This window comes from Schistocerca americana, chromosome 2 (genome assembly GCF_021461395.2).
Source record: "Schistocerca americana isolate TAMUIC-IGC-003095 chromosome 2, iqSchAmer2.1, whole genome shotgun sequence".
NCBI classification, from domain to species: Eukaryota; Metazoa; Arthropoda; class Insecta; order Orthoptera; family Acrididae; genus Schistocerca; species Schistocerca americana.
The window spans coordinates 615,436,242-615,452,436 of record NC_060120.1 but is presented as its reverse complement, the minus strand read 5'-3'; the positions used below and the strand labels follow the sequence as shown (position 1 = coordinate 615,452,436).

General features: G+C 41.2%; 1 protein-coding gene and 1 non-coding gene across 2 annotated transcripts in view; both read left to right on the top strand.

Moving 5' to 3' along the window:
* Nucleotides 1-16,195, top strand: part of LOC124594252 (myosin-7B) — a 305,039-nt gene that overhangs the window by 91,713 nt on the left and 197,131 nt on the right. The window lies entirely within an intron of this gene.
* On the top strand, nucleotides 15,473-15,554 carry Trnas-gcu. The gene has a single exon. It is a non-coding gene; the product is annotated as a tRNA-Ser (tRNA).

The window sequence follows — 16,195 nt, the reverse complement described above, 5'->3', positions numbered from 1 at the left end:
GTACACCACACATACCTTAGCAAAGGATCTGGCACAGAACCCGAGAAAATTTTGGTCTTATATATAGTCGCTAAGTGGGTCTAAGGTTTCCGTTCAGCTACTTGTTGAGCAGTCCGGTGTGTCCGTTGAAGATACCAATACGAAAGCCGAAATTTTAAATTTCACGTTCAAGAAATCCTTCACACAGGTCAATCGTAAAAACATACCGTCGTCTGACCATCGTACGGACTTTCCTTTGGATGACATAATAATAGCCGCCCGAAGTGGCCGTGCGGTTAAAGGCGCTGCAGTCTGGAACCGCAAGACCGCTACGGGCGCAGGTTCGAATCCTGCCTCGGGCATGGATGTTTGTGATGTCCTTAGGTTAGTTAGGTTTAACTAGTTCTAAGTTCTAGGGGACTAATGACCTCAGCAGTTGAGTCCCATAGTGCTCAGAGCCATTTGATTTGAACATAATAATAAGCATCCGTGGCATAGAGAAACAACTGAAGGAGTTAAGAAAAATAAGTCAGCAGGTCTGGATGGAATCCCAGTTCGGTCTTTCATAGCGTACTCTACAGCTTTAGCACCTTACTTGGCTTGCTCTTATCGCAAATCTCTCGCCAATCGCAAAGTCCCAAGACATTGGAAAAAAGCGCAAATGACTCCTTCGTATAAAAAGGGCAAAAGAACAGAGCCGCAAAATTACAGATCAATATCCGTAATATAGGTTTTTTACAGAATCCTTAAACATTTCTCAGTTCGAATAAATAAATTTTCTTGAGAACGAGAAGTTAATGTTCCCGAAACATGGTTTTAGAAGGCATCGCTGGTGCGAAACTCAGCTTACCCTTTTCTCACATGATATACTGCGAACTATGGATGAAGGGCAACAGGCACATTCCATTTTCTCGATTTCCGGAAAGCGTTTGATAATGTGCGCTAGTGCAGGCTATTAAAGAAGGTACAAGCATATGGAATAGGTTTACAGATATGTGAGTGGCTCGAACCCCTCTTGAGTTATAGAACCCAGTACGTTGTCCTGCCGGCCGGGGTGGCCGAGCGGTTCTAGGCGCTGCGGTAGCAGGTTCGAATCCTGCCTCGGGCATGGATGTGTGTGATTTCCTTAGGTTAGTTAGGTTTAAGTAGTTCTGAGTTCTGGGGGACTGATGACCTCACAAGTTAAGACCCATAGTGCTCAGAGCCATTTTTGAACGCTGTCCTCGACGGCGAGTGGTCGCCAGTGACCAAGGCATCGTGAGGAGTGTCCCAGGGAAGTGTGCAAGGACCGCTATTATTCTCTATAAATGATTTGGCGGTTGTTTCCTGATGATACTGTGGTGTATAGGAAAGTATCGAAGTTACGTGACTGTAGGAAAATACAAGATTACTTAGACAGAATTTCTAATTAATGTGATGAATGACAGCTACCTCTAAATGTAGAAAAACGTAAGTTAATGCGGATGAGAAGGAAGAACAAACCTGTAATGTTCAGATACAGTACTAGTAGTGTCCTGCTTGATACAGTCACGTCTTTTAAATATATGGACGTAGAGTTGCAAAGCGATATGAAACAGAATGAGCGAGCGACGATTGTGGTAGGAAAGGCAAATGGTCAACTTCAGTTTATTGAGAGAATTATAGGAAAGTATGGTTCACCTGTAAAAGAGACAGCATATAGGACACTGGTGCGATCTATTCTTGAGTACTGCTGAAGTGTTTGGGATCCGCGCCAGGTCGGATGGAAGTAAGACGCAGTTCAGAGGCGGGGTGTTGGATTTGTTACTGGAAGGTTCGAACAACACGCAAGTGTTACGGAGGTGCTTCGGAACTCAAGTGGGAGAGAACCGGCATTTGAAACTGAATGCAGAACCATTCTGTTGCCTCCAACATACATTGCACATAACGATCACGAAGGTATGAGAAATTAGGGCTCATACGGAGGCATAGAGACAGTCATTTTTCCCTCGTTATGTTTGCGAATGGAACGGGAAAGGAAATGACTAGCAGTAGTGGGGGCTACCGTCCGCCACGCACAGTACGGTGGATTGCGGAGAGTATATGTAGATGTGTATGCTGCCTCATACAGATTCTTCATTCTCCGATGGATACCTACCGGCGTTTGTCCTTTGGCAGACAAGAAAAGAATAACTGGTCATTGGTCCTGTTTGAATACATTTAGTAATGACGTAACTACAGCTCACGTTTCCGTATTTACCGCGCGCGCGTCGGAAAGACAGACTACCACACTGATCCCTTGGCTACACGTCGGTGCTTACATATCCACAGCGTGGTTTCGTTACGTCGAATATTCGCTTCAGCAACGCTCTCAGACCGAAATTTTTTGATCGCTCCTTGTACTTTCCGCTGTGCACTCTACAGCGTCTTGTGGAGAGTATAAATGGAAAAATTTGAAATTTGTGGTAAGGTCTTATGGGACCAAACTGCTGAGGTCATCGGTCCCTAATCTTACACACTACTTAATCTAACTTAAACTAACTAACGCTAAGGACGACACACACACACCCATGTCCGAGGAAGGACTCGAGCCTCCGACGGCGGTAACCGCGCGGACCGTGACAAGACGCCCCAGACCGCGCGGCTACCCCGCGCGGCGTATAAGTGGATGTAGATAAACCTCCAGCAACCATACAGTCCATAAACCCCTCTTATTTCCATATTTAACGAACATTACTTTAATTCCCACTAGCCTCAGAACAACTCATCTCCCACGCTACTGCTCAGTATGACAAACCACCCACTGAAACAGCAGGGTTGGAACAGAGCTATGAATATGGAGGATTTGTTCAACCCACGGAATATATTACTTGAAACTTAGAAGTTGTAGTGAAGAAATTTTATTTTACACCAGAGTCTGATTTTATGTTACTGAGTACTAAGAAATGTATATGTCTCACCAACTAAAGATACTGGTTCGATACGCAGATACGCAGACGAAGTGTATGTCATTCAGTAAACAGATAATATCCAACTTATATTTCCGTTGTCTTTAAGTCTTATCTTGTTTCAGGTTTCTTTCAATTTTTGTTGTAATTATCTCTAATCGTATGGGAGATTTACTATAAGTCACATCCAGCTAGATCACTGTAGACGATATGAAAACACAGGTTTCGCATGTTGCTTCATTGAAAGAACCACTCCACCATTTAATGGCAGTGATTTAGTACAGATTCAGGAACGCTACATCAAGACTGAGGTCGAGGCCCTTACGGAGGAGTACAATATTTGGCTCAAATGGCTCTGAGCACTATGGGACTTAACATATGAGGTCATCAGTCCCCTAGAACTTAGAACTACTTAAACCTAACTAACCTGAGGACATCACATACATCCATGCCCGAGGCAGGATTCGAACCTGCGACAGTAGAAGTCGAGCGGTTCCAGACTGAAGCGCCTAGAACCGCTCGGTCACAGCGGCCGGCTACAATATTTGGTAGCTACGCCACTTCACCCGATACACTCATATTTGCAGTGTAGAAATCACACATTTACAACTACTATTATTTTTTCTTAGGTATACTTAAATTTAAGAGAATGTTACTCCACTAGCGCACTCTGGCTTAAATTATAGTAAGTTTAAGACAGAAAAATTATTCTTACTGATATACACTAAGGTAAAAAAGGTCATGGGATACCTCCTATTATCGCGTCGGACCTCGTTTTGCCCAGCGTAATTCAGCAACTCGACGTGTTATGGACTCAACAAGTCGTTGGAAGTCCCCTGCAGAAATATCGAGCCATGCTGCCTCTATAGCGATTCATAATTGCGAAAGTGTTGCCGGTGCAGGATTTTGTGAACGAACTGATCTCTCTGCCCATACATGTTCGACAGGATTCATGTCAGGCGATATGGGTGGCCAAATCATTCGTTCGAATTGCCCAGAATGTTCTTCAAACTAACAGCGAACGATTGTGGCCCGGTCATATGTTTGGGAAAATAAAGTCCTTGTATGGCTACAGATGGCCTCCAAGTAGCCGAATATAAACATTCCCAGCCAATGATCGGTTCATGACCAGAGGATCCAGTCCTGTCCATGTAAACACAGCCCACCCCACAATGGAGCCACCATCAGTTTGCACAGTGCCTCTTTTGGCAACTTGGGTCCATGACTTCGTTGGGTCTGCGCCACACTCGCGACTCATTTTACAAGACCACGGTTTTCGAGTCATCTACGGTCCAACCGATATCGTCAAGAGCCCAGAAGAGGCGCTGCAAGCGATTTCGTACTTTTAGCAAAGGCAATCGCTTCAGTCATCTGCTGCCACAGCCCATTAGCTCCAAATTTTGCCGCTCTGCCCTGAAGAATACGTTCATCGTACGTTCCACATTGCTTTCTGTGGTTATTTCACACAATGATGCTTGTCTGTTAGTATTACAACTCCATGCAAACGCAGCTGCTCTCCGTCGCTAAGTGAAGGCCGTCGGCCATTGCATTGTCCGTGGTGTTAGGTAATGCCTGAAATGTGGTATTCTCGGCACACTCTTGACACTGTGGATCTTGGAATACTGAATTCCTTAACGATTTCCAAAAAGTACCGTTCCGCGTTTATAGTATGTTAATTCCGGTCGTGCGCGCAAGATCAAGTCGAACACCTTTCCACATGAATCACCGGAGAACAAATGACAGCCTGTCCAATGCACTGCCCCTTTTAGACCTTGGGTACCGCCATTTGTGAGTGTGCATATCGCTAGCGTATGACTTTCGTCACCTACTTTTTTTTTTTTTTTTTTTTTTTTTTAGCACTGTGGGACTTAGCTTCTGAGGTCATCAGTAGAACTTAGAACTCTTAAACCTAACTAAGCTAAGGACATCACATACATCCATGCCCGAGGCAGGATTCGAACCTGTGACCGTAGCGGTTGCGCGGTTCCAGGCTGTAGCGCCTAGAGCCGCTCGGCCACTCCGGCCGGCTCGTCCCCTGCTGCAGGAGACTGCCATCCAAAGAAACGAATACTCCCGTTTCTGTTTGAATAAGCCATCGTCTTACATGTTACAAATGTCTTATGAAACGTAAACTTACTCTTTATTTTTGTATACTAAAACGAAAATTAATCTCTTACTATCCACGGTTCTTTTTACATCATACTACAGACATCGTATTCTATCCAAACCGTGAAGACTGGTCTCTGAAACGTGGGGAATGGAATGAAATGACTTAAATTTAAGAAAGATTACAATATTTAGAACAAACATTAATTTAGACATAACACATTAACTTTAATGTTTTTTGAAGAAAATCTTCACTGAACAGAAAGAGTTGTGCAAGCAAATTCTGTAATTCAATATGAAGATCCGATGCATGACTGCTTGTTGAATACAGGTGTACCCATGTACCCATGTATCTGACTCCTTTGGGCACCAATATTAAATCCTGAAATACTTGTAATGTTTTTTTAACCATATAATAACCCTGATCTCATAAAAAAATTAATTTTTTTTAAAAAAGAAATCCTTTATTGAGCCACTAAGCTGAAATAGATTAATTGAGACATTTTTCACGAATTTTAATAAGTTTAAATTGTTTTGATAAGAACCAAAATGTTTCCTACTAAAACTGACTAAGACAATCAGATTCATTTCTGTGAACTCACTGAGTATAAAACACCAATGGCAAGACTTCGATGCACTGCTGCAAATATTTAGTGCACCAGTGACCAACCAGACCGAGCCTGCAATTGAATCTTCCTACTTAAAATATCCTCAATGTGCCACGCCCCTTAAACCAGATTCAGCTTAACACAGGATGCTAAGTGAATATAGCTACACAACTGGCTTGTGGTTAGCTTTCCACCTACTTCTGTTTGAGATGGGCAAAATAATACACACACGCACTCTTTCAAAATAACGCATCTGAATTTCTTTCGTAACAACAACTATTTAAAAGGTCAACTGTTTGCTATAGGAGACGTCTGTGTTGATACTAACGATGGTTATGTCAGGTATGTTGTGGGACTAAGAGCGAGTAAACCACTGAGAAATATCGGGTCAGTTCTAGTGTCCGATAGAATCCGACAATTATCTGAATTATCAGTGTACATCGGTAGATTGGTACTTAGTAAGATATCCTGAATCAAGTTTATAATAAACATTGCCTCTTAAAAATCTGTTGTGTATCAAAATGCGAAGTTAGGCATGAACCGAGTTATCGTAGTATCAAAACGAAACTTCTAGCAATGATTGAAAAAAAGCATTAACGAGTTAAAATGAGATTCAAAGTGGATAGAGAGTGAACGTTATAATGGGATATTTTCGTGATGTTACACGTTAAATCTTGTTGTTTCTAGACAAAAGTGATACTTTCTTCTAATGGAGGTAAATATATTCAAAGAGTAATTAATTTCATAATATGATTGTCAATCATTTCAACTAAACGTAACGTTACACGCAAGCTCTAATGCTTAGACAGTCCCTGTTATGTGATATGATTACAAATTCTAACTGCGAAAGTTTTATGCTGATTATGAATTGCTATGCAATTAAATTATGTTCGTTTCTTTTCTTAAGTAATACAGAACGCAGTTCTGTAGTCTTTTCCAACGTCTGCGTCTTATATAAAATGCAGTTTTTACCTGTTGCCAAACACAGTTGTTCACTGCGTAGGAAACGCTGGAATATTCATCTGTCTCACCTGTCGTCATACTGGCGGAATTAAATGTACTTTTATCCCGGCACTCTGCATCTGTTTTTGACAGTCGATGGACCATAGAAATATGGTGGTTGTTATCTTGTCAATAGTAAAGCTAATTAGAAAAAGCACAATTTCTGCTGCTGCTCCGACACACCGTCTCGTGGTTGAATCCAATCTTGGAAACTATTTCTGAATCGGATGCACAACTGGATTATGCCGGCTTTAATTTTGTAGATACGATTTTATAGTATAACACTGGACGACTGCTAACTATATGTTTTCAAATGGAGAAACGTGTCTTTTATAGGCCTTCACTGATTATTTCATGGTTTGGTCCTTACCCTGATTAAGCTAACTTTTGAAACGTTCCACAATTCAATACACAAACAATAACTGTCGCCTTCTATTCGTAACAGAGTCGATATTTTTGTCAAAAGTAACACGAAAAACAGCTTGGTATACTGGTAAGAATTCTCTTGACGAATCTGCTTCTGGTTTTATGCTGCTTGATGTATTCATCGGCTCTGTCTCCCGATGTCTTTTGCGTTGGATCTTGAAACATTTTCTTTCTTGTAATCCTTTATCTTCGCTTCTCTTCTTTTTCTTTAAAGCTTTCACTTCTTCCAATTTTCTCTTCTGCGATTTTCAGAATTAGTTCTCCACTCAAAAAATTCCGGTAAACTATTGCAACAATAGCGAAGCAGTCGTGTTCTATAAAGTTCTGAGTTCTTCTTGCCTCCCCGTGTTATTACTGCGTTCTCTGTCTTCTTACACAACCTCTGTGACCTTGAGCTTCTTCACATTCAAGCGCCACTAAAACTACTCTGCCATTCACAAAAATAATTAATTTTTCACTAACTAACTCCGCTCTGGCACCCATCCGTCCTCGCACATCCGAGTCAAATTTTTTCACAGATTAAACGTTCCCTACCGGCCCGACGCTTCAGAATATGCATGTAATTGCATTGACGGAATAATATTAAAAACGTTTTACCTTACATTCTCATCTACACTACACTAAGACATGAAATAAATAAAATAAATTAAAAATGGTTGGCTAAAGACAAATTTACTTACATTCTTGCCAAATATTAGACTGGCAAGATGTTGTTATCTGATTAAAGAAGAGGCTGAGAGTATTCCCACTGTAGTCCCCGATTCTTTAAAGAACCGAACTCCCATATGTAAAACAGCTTTAAACGCCTGACTACCTTAGAAGTGAGTTAATATCTTAAGTATCTGACTTATGCACGTAATCGAGAAAAAATTAGGACATATTTCAAATTACCTGTTCTTAAAGTTTTTTGGAAGTCACTAACTGCTTCCATTATAAAATACTGGATGAGTAGGGTTTGGGCAATTTGGGCGTTACTTTAAGCAAAAGCTAGGTTTCCCGCGTCTTAGCGTAAAGAAATTTACCATTTTTTTGGCGGGAAGGGGGGGGGGGCAGAGTACCATTCCACCATGCGGCCCGATTGCGAAAGTATCGTCGAGACAGAGAAACCAGCACTTTAGCTTCAGCTATGCGGAATGAAGTGGTGATTCCTCAAACGCTTCCATAGTGAGGTATACTTGCGTTCCCCCAATAACGTTGCATGAAGGCTACTGCCAATCATAGCTGAAACGTCGCTACATCATTTCTACAACCTGACGCATTCTGCCACTGAGAACGAATTACACTGATGCAACCCATTATTTTTTTTTAACAAAAGAGAGTTGGTAACGGTAAGGTACACTGCTGAATATATGACGTATTCAGATAGTAAAGATGTTGCCAAAATACCAAATTTTTGAAGAACAGTCTTCACCATGCTCTATAACTAATACCACCTATATTACCCACTGTGTTTGGAGAACACCGAGGCTATTATCGTAATTTACACTGTATGCAATACTGCAACCAGCTACAAGTTTTCTTGAAATGATTTTACTCTACCATTACTAATTTCAGGCTTGAGCTCATCACCAGATTGTAGCGTCAACTTCTTGCCTGTTTTACATTTTTGTCCTAAAATATGACACAGTTTTTGTGATTCATAGCTTACTGAAGACTTTTCATTTTAGGACGCAAGTGTAAAATGAAAGATCTTTTGTAAATTATGCGTCACAAAAATTTTGTTTCATTTTAGGACACAAATGTAAAACAGGCAAGAAGTCAACCCTGCCATCTGACGATGAGCTCAGACCCGAAATTAGTAATGGTATAGTAAAATCATTTCGAGAAAACTTGTAGCTGGTTGCAGTATTTCATACAGTGTAATATTAACTATTCTTATAACACGGTTTCGTTTTGAGAAAATATTACCCTGTAAGCTGGTTTTCACAAAAACGTAATTTCTGAACTTACTGTCTTCTGCCTACTTTCAAAGTTTTTTATTTTTAAATCACATACAGATATACTCACGCGTACTGTAGCTTTACCTGAATGAAGTCGCTTCATTAATTCAAGTGGGTTTTTCAATTCGTGTTGCCGTCTATCTGTAGACCTAAAATCTTATCGGTACCTGTTTCCTGTGTTTCATTGTTTGAATAGACTATCGACATAGCTTGTGAAGTTCTATGAGAGTTACAGAGCTCAATGTTTTGAAATAGGGACTTTTGCTAAATGTTTTATGCTTAACTAACGACCCGCCGCAATTCCGCACGAGTAGCAATAAGTACTGACCCGACGACTTGTTTATAATAGTTACAGGTATATAAAAACTCTCCTCTTAAAAGAGGAAGTCTATTAGTGAAAACCATGTCAAAATTCCTACAGTAGTTCCTGAGATTAACCTTCACATACAAGCAGAAAGAAGCGGCGAGGGACTTTAATTTATAATACATACAGAGGGACCTTAATTTATAATACATATAGAGGGACTTCAATTTTTAAGATGTATAGACTGTTCACTATTCAGTAAAATGGCAAAACGCATTTCTTCGGATTGTGTAGTATGAACTAAAAGCACCATTTCTCCTTTTTATCAATGACTTACTGTCAGTGAGTGATGTTACTGTGAAATGAGCCAACACATAACTTGTAGGTCCGTTCTTAAATAATTTTGGGATCAGCTGAGACGATATTTGCATTTCTGGGAAACATGGAAGTTAATGGGACAGCTGATTTGTTTTTATAAGTAGTAGGCCTAAGTTAAATGTTCAAATGTGTGTGAATTCCTAAGGGGTCAAATTGCTGAGGCCATCGGTCCCTAGGCTGACACACTACTTAAACTCACTTATGCTAAGAACAACACCCACACACCCATGCCCGAGGGAGGACTCGAACCTCCGGCGGGAGGGGACGCTCAATCCGTGACATGGCGCCTCAAATCGCGCGCTCACTGCGCGCGGCGCCTATGTTAAATTCCCCTCATTCTATTCTCGTTGTGATACGTGGACACGAACTATATCTTTCTTCGAGTAATACAAATAGGGCTACAGTAGATTCTTACGTTGCATTCTCTAAATTGCATGAAATAATCAGCGTCGTTGTTTGTGTCTACTTATTGATGGCGCACAAAGCCCCGTACTGTTGTCACGTGAGGATAATGCAACTTTTATCCGTAGCGTATCCCTTGAAGTATTTAAATTTCCCCCTTAGCCTAGCCTCACCGATGTCTCATACATTTGGGCTGTACTTGCGAATAAATCGATCAAACGTTGCGTAAGCGCCTACTCCCGCTATTGACCTTGAGTGATCGATTCAACCAACGTAGCGTCCCATCGTTACTCTTATCTTTCTCTGTCGCACAATTCATATTAGGTACGAATCGTAACACTACTACTACAATTTTATTATATTTTTATATTCAGAAAGGGTCACAATTTCCATTCCCCTGCATCTAAATCCAAGCATTTCTGTCAGATAACGGTCATGCGTCTTATTGCTATGTGGACAAAGTAGTTCATAACAAGTGAAGTTATTTATAATCATTTACGTAGAAACTGATTACAGTGGTATTGCATGAAATAATCAGCGTCGTTGTTTGTGTCTACTTACTAATGGCGCACAAAGCCCCATACTGTTGTCACGTGAGGATAATGCAACTTTTATCCGTAGCGTATCCCTTGAAGTATTTAAATTTCCCCCTTAGCCTAGCCTCACCGAACGTTTTGAGAAAATATTACCCTGTAAGCTGGTTTTCACAAAAACGTAATTTCTGAACTTACTGTCTTCTGCCTACTTTCAAAGTTTTTTATTTTTAAATCACATACAGATATACTCACGCGTACTGTAGCTTTACCTGAATGAAGTCGCTTCATTAATTCAAGTGGGTTTTTCAATTCGTGTTGCCGTCTATCTGTACCTGTTTCCTGTGTTTCATTGTTTGAATAGACTATCGACATAGCTTGTGGAGTTCTATGAGAGTTACAGAACTCAATGTTTTGAAATAGGGACTTTTGCTGGAAAACTCACTTCCGGTTGCGCAATCGCGCTGATAAGGACTTCCTGTACAGCTTTAGCTGTCAGTTCTTAAAATAGACATTATTTAATCCTGTTTTCTGCGCAACACAGGACCTAGTATTACTAGTGCCTGTGTTGCAGAATAATCTCCTTATTAGTCATTATTATTGTTTATTTATTAGGGTCTTTCATTTTTACCTCAATAAATTAAAAACCTCAAAGTCCTGCTCATACTCTTTTAAATGATTTGTGAGTGTTGATAACTGTCAACTCAAAATTCTGATCTATTAGACATAGAGCTATTCTCACAACTGAATCAACACCCACGGGTGCATGTTTGATTTTTGAGGTTTTTCGGTGTGTTTGAGTGAGTTTATGTTTCTGCACAACATTTCGACAACTGCTTTAGTTGACTTCTTCAGGCTGTGGGAGGATATCTTGGATTCGGCCAGCGGTGTGCGGCAACAAGGTATTTTGTCAACTACTTCAAAATACGTATATTCATTAATGTCCGTTCTCATTACCAATAGTTTCTCTCTTCATAAAAACGATTAACATAACACTAGGACCAAAAACAACTTTTGTTAAGACTTCATGGAATTAAGATTAGTGCACAGAGGAGTCAGGTACTTGGGTACACATTTATTCAATAACCTACCATAGCAAATTAAATTCCAAGCAGATAATGCAGTGGAGATTGAGACTGAATAAATGAGCTTTCTGTTTGGTAACTCATTCTATTTCATTTAAGAATATCTTCATAGATACTCCTAAATTTATTTTTTAGGTTAATGTGCAATTAGAATTAGCAATGTAAAACACTAATGGTATGTCGTTTCACTGTACTGCACTTAAATTAAATGTTCAGCCTTGAATTTTTGCAAGGACCATTCAACACAGGAATTCGAATAACGTAACTGAAGAGAATGACTGAGTTAGAGGCTTTTATCTATTTTTATTATTGTTTATTTATTGGGAGGGGTTCATCAGTGTAACTGTTTGACGCAGCGCACCACAATTTCTTTTTCCTGTTTAGCTGTGTATTTTCCTTGTAGACGTCAGCTTGCTACCAAACGTAATACTGTTAGAAAATTGCTCACTTGTTACAATGATCGACAGTTCTTTGTATGAGATTACTTAAAGCATCATATGGATTTTACACGACTGATGATTTTACGTAGCACATATTATAATGCACATATTTACAAATATCTTGTAGAATTATGTAATGGTGTACATGGGACGATATTATAGTGAAAAAGACAGTACTCTCTTATCACGAGGGCGTGGTAAAAAGTAACGCCTCCCAACTTTTGATGTGAAAAACTCTTAAATCTTTTAAAATAAAACAATCGTTATTAACATTGTACTTCTTTATTCTTCATGCCTATGTATTTGTTTCTCAATATAGTCACCCTGGTTCAAAAATGATTCAAATGGCTCTGAGCACTATGTGACTTAACTTCTGAGGTCATCAGTCGCCTAGAACCTAGAACTAATTAAACCTAACTAACCTAAGGACATCACACACATCCATGCCCGTAGTCACCCTGGCGTCGAACAAATTTCTTCCAACGAGAGACCAGTTTGTTGATACCGTCACTGTAGAATGTTTGAATTTGTTGACGGAACGACAGCCTCACCTCTGCATGTACTGCTTCACCACTATCAAAGTTTTGGATACACACGAAAATCGGATGGGACCAAGTCGTGATTGTACGGAGAATCGGATTATTGTAGATGTCGCAGCGCTCGAGAGTGGTCTCTCAGTGTCATGCTGCAGGAGAGGGCGCTCCATGTGCGAATGAACTCTTCGACTTCGAAACTCGACTACAACACGCTGTACCTAAAGTACCGACACAGTTAAGTTACACACAGCCACGTTGCACGTTACAAGTCGGTGCCCTCTAGCGGCAGGGGTCTGCATATGCGAGGTTTGGAACTTAAAGAGCGGCAACTATTTATTTCACAACCGACACTAAAAAGTTGCGTGTTTACACCTGTTACTGTCCTTCAAAGTAGTCACCAGCGTTGTGTAGAACCCGTTTCCAGCTACGTGGAAGACGTAGTATACCGTTGGCAGAGCCTGTTCTGTTGATGGTGCGAATGGAGCGGTCTAAAGGTATGGTGATTCTCGTGTACGACTGTGATGGTGATATCCTAGCGCATTACGTTCCTCCAAGATTGACCGCCAAGGCACAGTATTACTGTTCGTTTTTGGAGATTCACCTGCGGCCAGCTTTGCGAAAGAAGCGGCCACGCTTTCTACGCAACTCAACCATCATTTTGCACAACAATGCGCGGGCGCATACAGCGCAAGCTGTGGCTGCTCTGATCGGTCGATGGGACTGATTCCGAAAATGAAGGAACCACTTCGTGGCATTCGCTTCAGAACTGTTCCAGAGATTCGACAGGCAATAGACCGCTCCACTCGCACAATCAACAGAAAAGACTCTGCTAACCGTATACTACGCCTTCCACATCGCTGGCAACGGGTTATACACAACGCTGGTCACTACTTTGAAGGTCAGTAATACGTTCAAACATGTAACTCATTTGTATTGGTTGTGAATAAATAGTTGCCACTATTTAAGTTCCAACCCTCGTATGTAGACATGAAGAATAAAGACGCAGAATTTTATAGCGTTCGTTTTATTTAAAAAGGTTTTGGAGTTTCCACATAAAAAAATTCGGAGGCTTTACTCTTCACCATGCCCTCGCACATAGGTATATTCTTGTACATTTCCAGTTTTTCGAGCTAAATGTCTGATCGACGGACCCACGCTAAGTATTGTTCGAGAGATGTTAAATCATAAAGGTATTCTACACAGCTTAATCTTTTAAATTTTCAGTAATTTCGCCTGCTTTGAGGTTTCATTGTTGTTTACGCCTATATAGTTATGTTTCCATTCAGATTCCGTGGGGAATGAGTTTCTTCTCACCGTGGATCTGGATCTGAGACCATATGCCCATCTTTACCGTAACGTAATGGGCGGAATGCAATGTTTTCCGCATGTCTGAGCCCAGTTCAAACTGTGTTCAGTACGTTTTGTTGTAAAACTGACTGCTAAAGTGGCACTGAAGTGTAGGTGTGGAACCAGCCCAGCATTCCACAAAACTGTTGTGAGCGAAGCACCTATAAAGAAAATCCAGGCCACCGAATGTACCATTCGAGTGGTTGTTGTCTCGATCCGAATTTGGTTATTCTCCCTATATGCAGCTATTGCGTTCTGAGGGGTCATGTATAGAGGACAATGTGTAAATTTATCGTTCATCTTTCAAGACGATAGGATTTGGCTGTAAGTGATCACTTTGTCGCACTATGACTGTTGAAACAAACAACCTATCAACTGAAGATGCATCTCTATGGATGCGAAACAGTTAGTGACTTTTAATAAAAGTATTTTAACAGCTATGCAGAAGATTTTATTCACCATGTGGAATTTTGGCTGCTCTTGCCACACTTTTAAAATAATATGTTAAAACCGCGTATCAGACTCGAATCCGAAGCCTCGCCTTTCGCTGATAATACGCTTAACGAGGGGAGTTGATTGTTCGTAATTACCACGTTATTGGCTGGGAGGATCACTTGGTTCATTACTTTCTCTTATAATGTTTACTTCAGTGAGTGCTGGCGTAACCGTTTAAGACCATATCGGTATCGACAGTCTGATCGTTATCAGAGGTTCGCAAATATGGCTTGGCTGATAGCAGCTTCAAAGCATGCTGGAAGCCAACATTTCATTGAGGCGAGAGGACTCTGGCCGATGGCTGCGTCTAAACCTTATGCACTATTAAGAAAATGGCTGCACGGTCGAAAGCGGCGTAGTGAATAAATAATTTATGCGAGGTATGAGCTCTAATCTGACAGCAAGTTTCAGTTTTATGTTTTACTGTTCCGTGAATTACTTGTGTCGGGATGGACCTTCGAACAAAGCCACGGCTTTGGCCAGGTCAAAGTCGTGTTCCGTCGCTAATGTTCCCGACGTTGACACTAAACGCCAACCATCCCGACGGAACCCCCTGCTGAAAAGATAAGCGTTGCCACTTTACTTGTGCCACGGAAAAGCTCGTCTTTCACATCGCGAAAGAAAATAGAAAAAAAAAGGAAGAAGAAGAAGGAGACGAGGAAGAAGCTTGTGTGTGTGTGTGTGTGTGTGTGTGTGTGTGACGGTGCAGGCGACCACAGCTGTGCAGCGTTTCTCCAGAAGGGGAGCGCGGTTCCTGTGTGCAGTGTGGCCTTTTACGGCGCCTCGTTAAAGCTGTAGAGGAAGGGGAAAGGGAGAGAAAGGGGAAGAGGCGTGGCGGGGTGAGCGCAGCTGCAGGGGCAGCGACAGGGCACAGTCCGGCGACGCAGACCCTCCTGCCTGTAGAGGGCTACGGCCGCTCAACTACGCTCAATAGCAGCAGCCTGCACACAGTCTCACACACTTACGTAAGCTCCCGCTGCCGTGGGACGAGGTGGCCGAGTGGTTAAGGCGTTGGACTGCTAATCCAATGTGCTCTGCACGCGTGGGTTCGAATCCCATCCTCGTCGAACGTTTTTATTCGCCAATGTCTTCCGATTATGCAACGGTGAGTACTAAGCGTTACGTAGGTCATCGGTACGTTGCAATACGCAAACCATTCGGTGACAATCAAATATCCTCACGTAAATAGAAGTTTGAAGAAATGTCCGAATTAGTGTTATAACGAACATTAGACCTATTTGGCAAAACACAAGTGGCGAAATCTAGCATCTGGAGACAATGCGAACGGAAAAAAGGTAAGATGTTAAATCTCAGAGGTTTTGATAATATCAACGTCGAGTGGGCAAAATTAGTCCGACAACATAAAACACTTGGGATCACCCTGACAGCATGCCCTATGAAAATGACGGCTTTAAATTGGAAAGTTGCAGCAGATAAAGTGCAAGGAGCCATTGTAGAGAATTTAACTCGATATATGAACCAAGTTCAAAGAACACAGTGTATCAACTCGTGCATCCTTGCTAAGGCTTATTATACTGCCCAGATGTTTCCAATACCGAGAATGATAGCGAGGAGAATAATGTCCAAAATCACAAACTTTTTGTGGAGAGGTGAAGTGTTCAGAGTACCTCCTAAAGTAGCCACTTTAGATCCTAAAAATGGTGGACTAGGATTAACTGATATAACGGATGGAGCCTCTGCTCTTTTT